The sequence below is a fragment of the Podarcis melisellensis genome (genome assembly GCF_964234715.1).
Source record: "Podarcis melisellensis genome assembly, chromosome: 8".
NCBI classification, from domain to species: Eukaryota; Metazoa; Chordata; class Lepidosauria; order Squamata; family Lacertidae; genus Podarcis; species Podarcis melisellensis.
Window position 1 is genome coordinate 67625929 of NC_138540.1, and position 13957 is coordinate 67639885.

At 41.5% G+C, this 13957-nt stretch overlaps 1 protein-coding gene across 2 annotated transcripts in view; it reads left to right on the plus strand.

The window, feature by feature from the left end:
* LOC309375130 (discoidin, CUB and LCCL domain-containing protein 1-like) overlaps window positions 1–13957 on the plus strand; it is a 41086-nt gene that overhangs the window by 10807 nt on the left and 16322 nt on the right. The window lies entirely within an intron of this gene.

The window sequence follows — 13957 nt, forward strand, 5'->3', positions numbered from 1 at the left end:
AGGTTAAGAACGGACCTCCGGAACGAATTAAGTACTTAACCTGAGGTACCACTGTATATAAAAAGGCAGATTTGTATTTGCCACCGCCCCCCATCCTTTTTTCCCCTTCAAATTTGCATTTTATTTATTTGTTAACATTCTTATATTACATCAGTAAATGTTTTCATATTAATTTATAGGACTTACTATAACATAATTTCCAACATGTTTACAAAAATTATATACAAATTTTATATACCTAGAAAGAAAATGAAACAAAGAAGAAAGAACAAAGAGAAAAAACAAAAACAGTCCCCCCCCAAAATCATATACATACCAACGCATTAGATTTCCTGTCTTTCCCATGGTATATTCCTTTTTTACAAATGAATGTACTCTTAATATTGTATATTTCTTTACATATTATCTAATACATTCCTATATCAATATGTGCTCTTAGTCTTATTTCTCAACTCAGTCTCACTCCAACGTCAGTCAAATGCTAGCATAGATAGCGAACCTTTACTGTATTTTTGGACATATGTTTTGTATCTATCCCACTTTTCCATAAATTTTTGTTTTGAATTGCCTCTCAGGGTATTTGTTAACTGCGCCATTTCAACAAATTCTTGTAGCTTGTAATGCCAGTCCATTATTGTCGGGGCTTCTTGTTCTTTCCACCCCTTTGCCAACAAAGTCCGAGCTGCGGCCGTTGCATATAAGAATACCTCCCTAAAAAGCATTGTTGGCAGGGACATCCCGAAGGCCTTTAGGGCCCCCCATCCTATCACTTGATCTTGTTCTGGTCTAGGACATTACACTGAATGAACACACAGACACTCCTTTTCAGCCTATAGCTGTGCACATGTGTGTTGAAGCTTTAAAGTGGGCATGGAGGTGCTTCCATACAGACGTTTAATGTGGACTCGGTGCCGCTCATTCCTGCACTTTTTTATAGTTTAAAAACGGTGGGATGTGATACATAAGTAACAGTCAAGTACAACATTCCTTGTTTTCCTAGAGTGGACATGCAGGGGAATGTTTGGTCCAGCCAGTCAAAAACTTCCTGTTTCCTCCTGGCTGGGACATAGTTCCTTTGCATGTGACTAGAGGTGGGCATGACCTTATCTGCACAGGTAACAAAAGGACAAGGCACGCAGCACAGACCCTCTCTTTGACTTCCTGTGTCGTTGGAGCAGCAGCTTTTAGCTAGAATTGCTCTGTTGGCTCTCAGCCAACAGAGGACACTGGGACTATCTCCATATGGGACAGATCCACATGTATATACTTTGTAACTAAGTCTGCCTTCAGGGATCCAACTGTGAAATGATGATGTGAGTAAACTTATTTTATATACTTTACACAAGATTGTAGCGTGTTTATTCTTTTAAGGGAACTTACCAGGAATCTAATATTGAACAAGCCTGCAACCAGCTATCTGCTATGCGTTTAAAAGGGGAATGTAAAACTCTGCAGGAGGCAGTGGAGGACAGAGGTGCCTGGCGTTCTCTGGTCCATGGGGTCACGAAGAGTCGGACACGACTAAACGACTAAACAACAACAAAACTCTGCTAAGTTATAGAACTTGCTAGCGCAAGTTAGGAAGGATATTAGTAAACAATATATCATCTCCTGTCTCCCTGAACATTCCCACAAAAAACTGCAATGAAAGAGAGACCATCACATCACCCTCCACTGTCAAACGGCTCTTAATGTCAGAAAGTTATTCCTAATATTTAGTCAGACTCTTCTTTCTTGTAGCTTGAATCCATTGGTTTGGCTCCTGTCCTCCAGAGCAGGAGAAACCAAGCTTGCTCTATCTTCCATGTGACAGCCCTTTCAATATTTGAAGATAGCTACCCTATCACCTCTCAAGTACCGTATTTTTCGCCCTATAGGACACACTTTTCCCCCTCCAAAAATGAAGGGGAATTGTGTGTGCGTCCTATGGGGCGAATGCAGGCTCTCGCTGAAGTCTGGAGAGTGAGAGGGTTCGGTGCGCATCGATCCCTCTCATTCTCCAGGCTTCAGGAAGCTCTCCGCAAGCCTTGGGAGCCCGGCACGACTTCCCGCTGGGCTCCCAAGGCTTGCGGACAGCAGCCTGCAGCCCGAAACCCGGGGAGTGGAGCGGAGCGCGCCCCGGGCTTCGGGCAGATATCCGCAAGCCTGAGGAGCCCAGCACGTCTTCCCACCGGGCTCCCAAGGCTTGCGGACAGCAGCCTGCATCCCGAAACCCAGGGTGCGGAGCGGAGCGCGCCCCAGGCTTCGGGCAGATATCCGCAAGCCTGGGGAACCCAGTGCGTCTTCCCGCCGAGCTCCCAAGGCTTGCAGATAGCAGCCTGTTCTGGGGGCTGGGGTTGGGGGAAGCTTGGGCTTCCCCACCCCAGCCCCGCACCTGGGGGGGAACTAAATTTTTCCCCTTTATTTCCCCCCCCCAAAAAAAACTAGGTGCTCCCTATGGGCCGGTGCACCCTATAGGGCGAAAATACTATTCTCTTCCCCAGGCTAAACATACCCAACTCGCTAAACTGTTCTTCATAAGGCTTGATCTCCAAACCTTTTATCATCTCGGCTGCCCTCCTCTGCACACCTTCCAGCTTGTTAACATCCTTCCTAAAATGTGATGCCCAGAACTGGGCACACGACTCCAAGGGGAGCATCACCAAGGAAGAATACAATGGTGTCTGCATGAAGATGCCATCTTAAACTTCCCCACCCTACCCCATTTAATCCGGATTTACTGTTTCTGTGCTGTTTCTTTGCTTATTGGATTTTCCACAGGAACATTAAATCCAGATTAAACGGAAAATAATATGGGGCGTCGTTTTGATGAGGTTGATGTTGTGTGGATGCTGTGCAAAGCTTGCTTGGGTTAATACATAAATGTTCACTGTATTCCTTTTGATGCCTGCAGAAAACATTTTTGTTTAGGCAAGCCTATCCAGACAAGTGGAAGTTCCATGTGTTTCATTCCTTATTAGTTAGCGTTGATTTATGTTCTCTTTTTAAATATTTAAAAAACCTGCTTCTAACAAACCTGTTTTTAATCAAGAATGTCAATGTCTTATTTTATATTGTTGTAAGGTGTTTAGAAGGTTTTTCATTATTTAGTCAATAAAACTAATTGGCATCATCAGTGAGGTATATCCTCCTCCGGGAGAACAGAACATGATGAATGGAGAGCGCAAGAGACATGATTAGAGTCTCCGCTGAAAAAATAAATAAATAAAATAAAACTAATTGGCAGAAGGTTTTTCTTCTTTCTACAATCAAGTGGTATATACATTTTGTTAAATAAACAAAAAATGAGCAGCACTGACCCTACAATAAATTGTTGTGTGCCCATGGAATTTGAATTCCCACAAGGAATTAATTTTCTTTTTTAAAAAATTATTTATAATTTTCATTTATCTAAATTACAACAATTATTTAACCATAGTCTTAACATTTTCAATTTTGACTCCCTTCCCTCCCCCCTTTCTGCAGTTCCTTACATTTATTTTCGTCCTTTCCTGTACTCCAGATTGCTTTAGCTTATCCTTTTAATCATCTATTCTGATATATATCTCATATATATATTTAAATCTGCAGGTTTTTTCCAGAATCCTGCCAATGTCTTGATCTGTTTACAGATTGTTTGTAAATACTCAATAAACCACTTCCATTCCTTTCTAAAAAGTTTGTTGTCTTGATGTTTTATTCTTCCGGTAAGTTTCAACATTTCTGCATAGTCCATTTGTTTCTGTATCCGTTTTTCTTTCATCAGGACCTCTTCATCCTTCCACTTTTGGTCAGATATGATTCTTGCAGCTGTAGTTGCATATATAAATAAATTTCTATGCTGTTTGGATAGGTCTAATCTTATAATTCCAAGGAGAAAAGCTGGGGTTTTTAACAGATGTTATATTAAACATCTTTTTCAATTCATTTTATATCATTTCCCAGTAAACTCTAACCTTATTACAAGGTTTGTCTCCCATTCCAATAACACCTTATACATTTTAGACATCACTTTAACATTACAATTTAACAGGTCTCTTTCTCATTGTGATAGTTGTTCCCCCAAATCCCCACGTCATATCCTTTTAAAACATTTCATTCAAATAATAATAATATAATCATGATGTTAACATTCCTGGTAAATCCTTAAACTCTTTTAGTTTAAAGTCTCCACCCTCCTCTCTTAGCAAATTTCTATAAGTTGCCCAGCTTTCCGTCATATTTTTCTTCTTCACTGCTATGGCTTCCAAAGGTAAAAGCCAAAGTGGTGTTTTAATTTCCAATTAATTTTTATATTTGTCCCATATTCTATACAAATTTTTCCTAATTATATGGTTTGCAAAACCTTTATGTACTTTCACCTTTTCATACCACATATAAGTGTGCCAACCAAAAATATTATCATGACCTTCCAAATCTAAAATATGCTGATTCTTCAATAGCAACCATTCCTTTAACCAGCACAGACAAGATGCTTCATAATATAATCTCATATCCAGCAGGGAGAAACCTCTTCTCTCTTTTGTGTGTATCAGTATTTTATATTTCATTCTTGGTTTTGCCATTTGTTGAAGCAGTCTGTCTAGCCGATCACCAGTATTGATTGAAACAAAAATAACATTATTGGTAATACATTCACCTTTATGGTCAACACTCTGCCCAGCAACGAAAGTTTAATTCTACCCCATATTTGCAAATTTCTTTTAATATCCTTCCAGGTTCTCGAAAAGTTATCTTTATACAGATTTATATTCTTTGCTGTTAATCATACACCTTATTTTCAATCTTTAGACCTGATATGTTTTGTAATTCATTTTTACTCTCATTATTCATGTTTTTTACCAAGAGCTTGGTTTTATTTTTAATAGTTTTAAGACCTGGTATTTCTCAAATAAAATTTATCTCTTCTAATGCTTTCATAATTGACTCTATTGGTTCTTCTACAGATATCACCATGTCATCTGCAAAAGCTTTTAGTTTGTATTGTCTTTGTCCCACTCTTATTCCTTTAATTTCTTGATTACATCTTAATCTTTGCACCAAAACTTCTAAAACTCATGTGAACAATAAAAGTGACAGCGGACAACCCTGTCTAGTTTAGGTAACTTACAATTCTTAGTCAATACATTATTTACTATTAATTTTGCTGATGGTTTTGCATATATTGCCTTAACTTCTTTTGTAAAAGTGTCTCCACAGTTCATATATTCCAAAATTTTAAACATAAAGTCCCAGGAGACATTATCAAATGCTTTCTCTGCATCTAAAAACATCAAGGCTGCTTGTTTTTCATTTCTCACTTCTAAATATTCTATTACATCAATTATATTTCTGATATTATATTTCATTTGTCTTCCTGGCAAGAATCTGGCCTGATCTTGATGGATTACCTCTTTTAGTACAGCTTTCAACCTGTTGGCTAATATATCTGCAAAAGGTTTATAATCATTATTCAACAAAGATATAGGTCAATCTCTATCTTGCTTAGGGATCAAAGTTATATAAGCACTCTTCCAGGATTCTGGCAGCTTCCCTATATTTGAGGTCCTATTCATAATGTCCTTTAAACATTTTATTAGGTAATCTTGCAACTTGTTATAATATGCCTTTCCTAATTTTACCTGTAAAAGTACTAGCTGCAATCCCATCATTGTCACTGGTCCATTCAAAGATGTCATTTTATCTTTTGATGTCCTATCCCACTATCTTCTACATACTGTATTTACTCATTTTTTCTGAGTTACCCCATTTGGCTCGATATAGTTCTTTATAAAAACTCAGAAACTGGTCTCTTATTTCTTTAGGTTTTTCCACTACAGTACTCTTATTTCTATACATATTTTATTAAAGCACGTTTTTTCTTGTGTTTTCTTTATTTGCCAAGCTAGTAGTTTCCCTGACTTGTTAGCCTGTTAAAATTGTTTCTGTTTTCAATATTTAATTTTCCATTCTATTTCCTGATTTATTATCACTGCATATTGCGCTTGCAATATCTTAATGTCCTGTTTCACTATCTCTTTTCGTGGGGAATTTATTAATTCATTTTCTTTCTTTTTTATTCCTTGTAAAATTCCTTGTTTTTCTGCTCTCTTATCTTTCTTTGGTACACACTTTGCTATTTAATAAAACCCCACATTACCCGCATCCTAAACCACCTTTAAATCTGTCATTTGGTTTAAATTAATTTCAAAATAATCCTTTGATTATTATTTTTTGCCCCTTTCCCTAATATTTCTTGATCATTTAATTTCTGCAAGGAGTTTCTTACAGATCCTGCCCACACTCCATATTCTCGAACAGCTTCACCCCTAGGGATGGGTGAATCTTTTCATTTCAGTTTTTCTCTATTTTTCATTTCTTCGATCCTAAATTAGGTTTTCAAAACTTCAGTTTATGATTTTTTTTTCTTTAAAAGGTTCTCATGAAAATTCACCAGTGCCTCCGTGCATATTTCTCCTTGCATGTTCATGTTTCTTTGCAATTTTGCCTACAATGCAAATTTTTCACGTTATTTCCATGAACAGATGCATTTTTACACACATGCATTGGCTGGCGAACTGCAATGCAAAATTCACAGAACTGCACAAATTTCAAAGGATGGCTGTGTTATGATTCACACCTCATTTTGGGAAATGGGAATTGGGTTGGCTTTTCTTTAAATGCAAAAGGAATTGACTTTCTCCTCCATCCCTACCAACCTTGCAATGATTATTCACTCATCAGCTATAGTGTTCTCATTTTCTAGCAGGGAAAAAAACAAAATAATTTTGACCTGATCTTGGTCCTACATTTCCTGGAATGAAAAAGGGTTGGAATTCCTCTTTGCCTGCTTCCAAACACAACAATGGTTGAGTTTCCTCTTCTCTGAACAGAATTTCATGTTCCAAAAGAAGGTGCTTTCTGCCTGACTGCATGAATACCACTGAAGGAGTCCTGTTGACTGAAATACCTCAATGAACAGATGCACAGAAAACTGCTGAAATGCCAGCTTCTGTCTGATAGTGTGAAGTATGTCAACTGAAGGGGAGGAACCACCAGGCATGCAGGAAGTGGTAGGAGATAAGAGGCCTCAGCATTCAAGCCATTCATGAGCAGAGTTGTGCAAAATTGCAACAGGAAAACAAGGAGGATGCAAAAATGTAGCTCTACATCCCTGATACAGACTGGTGGTTTGGATTGTTAGAAAAAAGCTCCCTACATGGTTTTGCTTCCCTGTAATGTGAGTTGAGGTGAAGGTAATAGAGACGATCAACACGACTGTACGGAATAATCTCAAATTTGCAGAGGAAAATATCCTTTTGAATGATATACCCAATACGTGGAATCTAACAAAGGAACAATAGGAATGGATTCTCTGCACCCTTACTACAGCAAAAACACAGGTATTGATGAACTGGAAAAATAAAAATGCAGCTCCTGTCAATTATTGGATTGAAGATATCTACAAACTGGCTACACATGAACAAGTTGGGTACAAACGTAGACTTGCTGCGGACAAATTCAATGATATTTGGAATTCATTTTTATAAATATTGTATTAGGTTAAGGTCTGGTTAACTAGAATAGCTTTTTGGTGTCTTATCTTGCACTGTGCACTTGTAATTATGTACTTTTTATCTTTCAATCAAGAATACACACACACAGAAACGAGTTTGGGTTTATAGTGAAAGTGCCTTTTTTTAGTTAACTGGAGCATGGTGCCTTTGCTGGGATTCTCCCCCCTTCCCTCAGTCGGCCAGTTCCTACTCCTGGCAGCAGCACCCAGAGCAGATCCTCACTTCAAAGCAGAGGCGTCTCTGGTCCAATTCAGCCTTCAGCAGAACTGGCTCCTGGCTGACTTTCAGGAAGTTCTCTGGAACGGAAGTTTTGGGCCAGCATGACCTTGGAACAATGCGATGTGCACGCAGCGAGGAAGGGAGAGGGGTCTCTGGCTGTGTCTCTTGGTCGTCACTTTGTTCCAGTGTGCTGTGGGAAATGATGCAACTGGCAGGCTCCTCGGAGGTTGAGGCAAATGGGGTGGAATGAAGGATTTCATGCCACAGCCCTGTGGCAAAGAGGACTACAAAGGCCTGGAAGCAGCTTCCTTTGGTCATATTTGCAGCCCACGCTTCTCATCTGAATGCTTTCAAAGCTGGCCAGCCACTAGTTGTTGTTTTTTTGCCAGATTCATCCTTTCTAAAATAAAAATAAAAAATAGCCCCATTAGTATTTTATATATAACAGGGCAGCATAGCTGAAGTTACCTGATGATACTTTTTCTGTGGAGGCCAGAGTGATCCTCTGCCAGGTGGACAGTGGTGACTGGTGGCAGTTGGGGCAGTAGCTGGAACCAGAGATAGGCAGAACCAACCAATGACAGGTTTGCTCCCACCCTCCTCCCTGCTGAGTTCTAGAAGGGCAACACTGAATGAAACTAAGCCAGCAATCACTCCCTCTGAAATGGTTATGTTGGAAGGTAGGCAGGTGAGTCAGTGCACTAATGGACTAACCTCCATTGTTGGCAGGTAAGGCGCAGCCCAGTGATGGGTGGACTAAAAAGAGGGTTAAGAACCCCTCCCTCCCTCTTCCAACTACCCCTTCCCCACTTGGTAGTTTCCTTCCTTCCCACCCAGATCAACTGAGGCCAAGGCCTAATGGAGGCTGCAAATTGTCCACCCTCAGTTTTTATTGCACCAAGTGCTGTCCCACAGCACTTGTGAGTTGTTGCCATCCCTCTGTCTTCTTCAGGTATCTGAAGAAGTGTGCATGCACACGAAAGCTCATACCAAGAACTAACTTAGTTGGTCTTTAAGGTGCTACTGGAAGGAATTTTTTTTGTTATTCCTCCTCCTGTCACTGTTGTCGTCTGCAAGGGATTCCCACAGGGCAGGGGTGATGTACACATATTTCTCCATTCCCTAGGGATCCGCAATTTGAAAGAGCAGCAGTGAAGCAAACAAAGGGAAGGAGAGCCAGAATAAAGGGGGAAAGGAAGAGTGTCGGTAAATGTCCTGTTGTGGTTGTCCCACACATCTCATCTGTTTTGGCTCTGAATCTGTTCCCTCTCCCCACCATTTTGTCTTCCTAGATGGATCAGTTTGGAGTTAGGAGCTGGGGCGAGGCATGTTTAATGGCTGATGAGGATGGAGACACACATGACTATTTGTTTTAAAAGGGTGTGTGGGTGTCTAGCTGCAGGCAGGATGCAAAACTCTTTTTTTTCCCCTGGCACACAGTGACTCCAGTGATGGCTCTATAATTCATGATTGCCCTATTGTCCCAGTCAGAGCTCTTTGCAGAATGGTGTTTGGGTAAAATGAGGATGTGGGAATCACTCACTCTGACTCAGCCATAGTTTTATGGCTGCTTAATCAGAGTGAAGCATCTACAGGAGACTTTGCCGCACAGAGGTTCAGGGTCTTGCCTCAAGGAGCTCCCATCCCCACCTGCCCTGCATGCCCTTACTAGCAAGAATTAAGTTGGTTTTCAGCTGATCTGTTTATTATAACTCTCCTTGCTTTGTTTGTGGAAAATGTGCGGGCAGATTAGACAGTATAAGCGAATCATTGAGCATTAAGAATGGACAGATCTGTCTCTTTTGGTGCTCTAGGTTTCTCATTTCCCCAATCTGAAATTCATTTCTCTGTATTTCTGCAGCACTTTGAAATTTTTTAAAGAAAGAAAAAATCCTCACAAAAATCTGTCAGCATTTTCATGCAATGTCTCCTAATAAACAATTTTTAGATTTAGATATAACTGACTTTTTTTGCAAGCAATCTCTTATAATAAAGTGCTGTTTTTTAATGATATTTCCAATGTTTCCCCCAAATAGACACATTTTTCTACATATTGTTTGACTGGAGAACTGCATTGCAAAATTCAGAGATTTCAAAAGATAGCTGTGCTTTGGTGCAGGGATTGGTTCAATAAATGTGAGTTAGATATTTTCTCATTAAAATGGAAACAACATGAATTTTCTCTTCCATCCCCATTGAGCATTCATTCTGAATTGTTTGCTGAAAAGTTAGATGACCTTGCTTCAAGCAATTTATATCCCACACTTCCCAGTGATTTTCGGACGTGACAGTGTCGTGTGATTTGGATTGGGTGCTTTTTCTTAACTGGTCACCTTTACTGAGTTCCTGGCATAGCGCTTTGAGACCGCAGATTCCCATCTGCCCTCCCACTCACTGGCCTGCAATGGCACATACCAGAGCTGTCAGTAATGCTTGTGTAACATCTGGTGGGCCAGCAAAATGTGTCATATGCTCGCAAGCCAGCTATAAAGCAGGACTGAACAAAGAGTAGGAGAGAGACACAGCCAGAAATGTTTCCAAATGCATCCCACCCCCCACCCCCCGTTCTATTCATCTACACCTCCTTTCCATATTCAAGTCCATACTGGAAGGAAGCTCATTCATGCAGACATTAATGGTCCATCTAAGATGATTCACAGGGGACATGCAAGGCCGTTCCAGTGTGTAAAGGTGAAGGCTTTCCCTAGAAGGCTCCTCTTTGCCTCATCTGCTCTCTTTCATTCTAGATTCTCAGAGATGGGCTGGGCTTTGGGAGGTCATTTCCTCAGATCCAGGGGAAGGCATCCTGTTAGGATCTGGTCCCGTAGGCCCTGGTGGTCCAGGAGCTTCTTCTGGAGGGTCCTCTCAGACATGCCAGTGGTGTCCTGATCTCCAACAGTCAACTCGGAGCCCTGAACGTGGTCCAGTTCCTTAACTGGTGCCTCTGCAGCCTCCAGTTCTTATGTCTGCATTGCTGCTATTGAGGGCATATGAAAAGATATACAGGTAACTCCCATTTTAGGCATGGCCTACATTGGTGCAATCATGCACACATGCACAGCGCCAAACCTGGAAATTACCTGGAAACATCATCACTGAAACATCACTAAAAGTGCAGACTGGAGGGCAGGGCGGGTGTTGGCAGGTTTCTGCAATGGGTTTCTGATTTCAAGTGATTTCACACAAGCACGCAAGGACCTGGAACCCAACCCACTCGCAAATGGGGTGTTGCCTATACAGTGGTACCTCGGGTTAAGAACTTAATTCATTCTGGAGGTCCGTTCTTAACCTGAAACTGTTCTTAATCTGAGATACCACTTTAGCTAATGGGGCCTCCCGCTGCTGCCGTGCCGCCGCCACACGATTTCTGTTCTCATCCCGAAGCAAAGTTCTTAACCCGAGGTACTATTTCTAGGTTAGCGGAGTCTGTAACCTGAAGTGTCTGTAACCTGAAGCGTCTGTAACCTGAGGTACCACTGTATATATTTTCAGATGCCCTGAATCCAGCAGCAATCTATATCACACACACACATATATACAAACACACACACAACTCAAATTCCCAATATAGGAAGAAGTAGAGCTTTAACTCTGTGCCCCCAGCTATGATCCCAATATACATCTCTGCCCCCACCCAGCCAGTTGATTGACCTAAGGGGAATAAGTTCACATTGCAGTGAATGGAATCTGCCCCCCCCCCCCCAATTCAAATGATCAGCATGGAAGAATATGAATTGAGGCACAAAGAGTTAAAGTTTTCCCCAACACACACACAAACACAAAGCTACAGTCCTAATCTGGATCAGGCCCTCCGCACTGGCAGTTTGAGTAACCCTCTCCCTCCTGCCCCTCATTTAAGTTGCAGAGCTGGCTTGTCATCTAGGTTGCCCATTCAATTCCATGGAAGATTAGAATGCATGAACATGGGCCTGAGGCCTTCCTTGTTAGGTAAAGGTAAAGGTACCCCTGCCCGTACGGGCCAGTCTTGACAGACTCTGGGGTTGTGCGCCCATCTCACTCAAGAGGCCAGGGGCCAGCGCTGTCTGGAGACACTTCCGGGTCACGTGGCCAGCGTGACATCGCTGCTCTGGCGAGCCAGAGCCGCACACGGAAACGCCGTTTACCTTCCCGCTGGTAAGCGGTCCCTATTTATCTACTTGCACCCGGAGGTGCTTTCGAACTGCTAGGTTGGCAGGCGCTGGGACCAAACAACGGGAGCGCACCCCGCCGCAGGGATTCGAACCGCCGAACCTTTCGATCGGCAAGTCCTAGGCGCTGAGGCTTTAACCCACAGCGCCACCTGCGTCCCACCTTCCTTGTTAGAGTGAAGCCATAAAACGAATAAGAGCAGAATGCATTGCAACAGGTCTTGGTGTTCCTGGCCTGCCTGCTGAAATGACAGCTGGGGCTTGCAGGAGGGGGAGGCTCTGCCGTGCAAATCTGCCCGTTATAAAACAGGGACTTATTGATCAGACCCTTCCTACAAAGTGCTGGGCAAAGGCTGGTAGTTTGTTAATCCGGGGTCTTAATGGGGAGAGGGAGATTGCAAATTAATTTGGATTACATGGCTGAGAGCACGAGAGGATTTGTTTTCCGAGTTGCTTGGAGCCGAAAGAGAAAAGGGGGGAATTTGGTGGCCCATAGTTGGTAGCTAAATCTCTCTTCATTTGTTGGGCATCAGACATTTGGGTTGCATGTATGACTGGGGGGGGGGGGAATGGGGATTTGTGTGCATTTAAAGGTGAGCCTCCCAGATTCACACTTCCTGAAGCAGCACAGGAAACTGAAAGACAGGCATCCTTCTAAATTCGAAGGATGTTTCAAGGCCAAGTAAGGTGCACAGTAATGCATACACTGGAGTGAAGTGTGCATTAAAATGCATACGTCAGTGAAAATAACACGCAAAGGTATGTTGCATTAGACAAATGTGCTTACAAAATGCACATATTAGGCAAAACGGCCTACGAAAATACCTGGAGAAATTGGCTGGTGAATTTTCATGACAACCTAAAAATAATAATAAAATTGCAAATTGATGGGGAAATGTGGAAAACTGAGAAACAGAGAAGAACTGAAATTGCCAGATTTACCTGTCCCCAGCCGCAGGAGACAGAAAGAGAGGGTTTTGTCCTCTGTGGATGCGGAAATTGTGGCCCTCCAGATGTTGCTGGACTCCAACTTTCATCAGCCCGGGTCTTGTTCAGATTGGTGGAGGGTTGGTTTTGCTTTTGCATATTCTGTAACATGTCAACAATTCCGTTATAGTGCATTTAGTGGATTTATACTGGACCATCCATCATTCCACTTTATTAGTCGATCTGTGAGGCTTACCCAACTGAAGCTTGGATTATTGCCATCTGGAGCAGCACTTTTGCACTTTGCGTAACAAAGGAGGGAAGAAGAATCTGGAACATTGGCAGTACTGTAGAAAAAGTTTCAGGATTTCAACAGAGCCATTGGCTACGCTTGCTGAGGCTGATAAGAATTGCTGGTCAGCAACATCTGGAGGGCCAAAGGTTCCCTTCACCTGGTTTAATCAATAAAGCAATACCTCTTTTTGTAAAGTGGTATTTCCCCCCCCCCAAAAAAAGTTGTCTTTCTTGTGGTTTCTTATGATATGCATTTGCTTGATATGGTTTCCTCCCCCTTCATTATAGCCAATGTCCATTCTTGATATTACCGTGGTACCTTGGTTCTCAAACTTAATCCGTTCTGGAAGTCTGTTCCAAAACCAAAACCGTTCTAAAACCAAGGCACACTTTTCCATAAAAAGTAATGCAAAACAGATTAATCCGCTCCAGACTTTTAAAAACAACCCCTAAAACAGCAATTTAACATGACTTTTACTATATAATGAGACCATTGATCCATAAAATGAAAGCAATAATCAATGTACTGTACTATAAAATAAATAAGACAGTATTGTAGATGATAAAAATAAAAAGTAATATTTTTTTCTTACATGCACTGATGATAGTCATTGTTTGAATGGGAGGCTTTTATCCATTTCTGCAGTCACACAATCAATCAGTATCTGAACTGGGTTCCACACAGTCACAAAAACAAATTAACCGAAAAAGCCTCAAAAACAAAAATGCAAAATAAATAGCAAAAACAAAAGCGCCAAACTTAATCCATTCCGGAAGCCCGTTTGACTTCCGAAATGTTTGAAAACCAAGGCGCAGCTTCTGATTGGTGCAGGC